Source organism: Oryzias latipes, chromosome 15 (genome assembly GCF_053564925.1).
Source record: "Oryzias latipes strain Hd-rR chromosome 15, Olatipes_Hd-rR_3.1".
NCBI lineage: Eukaryota > Metazoa > Chordata > Actinopteri > Beloniformes > Adrianichthyidae > Oryzias > Oryzias latipes.
This window is the reverse complement of record NC_136251.1, coordinates 27,421,919-27,424,214: the sequence shown is the minus strand read 5'-3', so window position 1 is coordinate 27,424,214 and position 2,296 is coordinate 27,421,919.

The window sequence follows — 2,296 nt, the reverse complement described above, 5'->3', positions numbered from 1 at the left end:
GGCCGGTTCACAACCCCGAGGCGTTTCTTATTCGTTTCCACACAAGAAAAATTTGCCGTAACCTGTTGGATTATTTTTTAGAAATAATGCCCATTGTTCAACAACACTTCTAATTTGTAGTTTTGTTATATTTGTATAATAATCGCTTTTTCACGCTATAGGTCATACTTTCAGTTGAAATAGTTGCTCTACATCTATCAAAACAATGAAATCAACGTGTCAAAAATAACAAACAATAACTTTAAAAACAACAATATTTTTTTCTTTTTTTAAACAAAAACATAAAATATATAAATTGCATGTACTTTTTTTGTGTTGTTGTTTTTGCTTTAACTTTGTTTTGGAGAAAATTAGGTTGATTGCACTTTAAATATCTTTTAAGTTATATTCCATCCATCCACCTTCCTCTGCTCGTCCGGGACCAGGTCACGGGGGCAGCAGTCTAAGCAAAGATGCCCAGACTTCCTTCTCCCCGGCCACTTCCTCCAGCTCCTCTGGGGGGACCCTGAGACGTTCCCAAGCCAGCCGAGAGACATTCAGCGTGTCCTGGGTCTTTCTTGGGGCTTCCGGCCAGTGGGACATGCCCGAAACACGCAGGGAGGCGTCTAGAGGCATCCGAATCAGATCAAAAAGCTTTTGGATTAAATGAAAACTACAATTTAGATTTATTAACAGAAAATTCAAGAGATTGTGCAAAGATTTGAAAAAATAAAACATATGTTCGACAAGAGGAAAGCACTAGCTAAAAAAATGTACTGATAACAGTATTATGTAAACAAAGAATTGGGAGTTAGGAAAACAACAAAACCAACATGGATGGATTGAGTAAAGATTCCCTGATTCCCTGAGCAGCCATTTTCCAGATGGACCTGTGCAACTTTGCATGCTTAGTTTTTCTCAACTTCAAAATAGCTCTAATAAAGTACAATTATTTATTATTTATATTATTTAGTGCAAGAAATGTTTTTTTTTAAGAGCACGCTCAATGACTGCCACCACTTTAGAGCAAGAGAGATGAGAGAGAGAGCTGGCAGTCATTCAGGTGCTTGAAAAAAAATAAAATGCATTTTTTTACATGTTCTGCTTTCAACAGAATTTTAAAATATATTTTAAGAGTTCATGTTCCATTTGTATATGTCTATAAATTGAATTTTTTTTTTCAGCAAAACATCTACATGCATGGTTCCTAATTGATATCTTGACTAGAGGTCCAGTAAAAAGGAACGTTCAGGTCAGATTCCTCCTCCAAATATCCTTTAAGGCAATTAAGGACTGAATTGCAACATAATTGTTAAGTCTTAGTGTTTTATTATTCTCGATCCTAAAAGAAGAGACAGCAAATTATATTGCATTAGTAAAAATGTAAGCTTCAAATTTGAAATTTAGTTTTTTTTCCCAAAAAAAACCTTGGAAACCTGCTTATCCTATTTGTCTAGCTGCAAACATGTCAGCCTGACATTAAAAAATTTAGGTTGTAACAAAATCATCTCTTGCTTCTAATTCATCTTGCAATTTGAGGCTTTTGACAAGTTCCTGGGATGTCAAATCTGTCTTTGGACATTTACAGTCCTTGCCTTTTCTTGTAGTTGCAAAATGACTCAAATTTAACATTTTGATTAAAAAAAAACGACAAAACCATGATCCCCTCTGACTTAACTACATTGAACTGGTGGCAGTCAACGTTCGGCCATACTACGTTCCACGGGAGTTCTCCCATGTGCTGGTGATCACTGTTTACATCCCTTCGTCGGCCGACGCTGCTGTTGCTTGTGAGCGCGTGCACAACACCGTGTCCCAGCTGCAGACACAACACCTGCAGGCTGTGATTCGGATTCAATCAAATCAATCAAATCTTTATTTATATAGCACTTTCACATCTTCCAGACATCCAAAGTGCTGCACACGTATAACTACACCAAAACCATAGGTAAAATTCAAAGAAAAACAGTAAAATGATAATAAAATCATCAATAAAAGAAAACACACACACAAAAAAAAACAAAAAAAAAACTGTCTAATTATCATTCTCTCTGGTGTTAAAAGCCAATGTAAAAAGATGAGTTTTTAGCAGAGATTTAAAATCGTTTAAGGATCTGGCAGATCTCATAGACAGGGGGAGACGATTCCAGAGTTTGGGAGCAACCACTGAAAACGCTCTGTCCCCCCTGGTCACCAGTCGAGTCCTTGGAACCTCTAAGAGCATCTGGTCTACAGATCGCAGAGCTCTACGAGGACAATGGCTCTGCAGGAGCTCAGAAAGATAAGGAGGTGCCAGACCATTTAAACATTTAAAAAC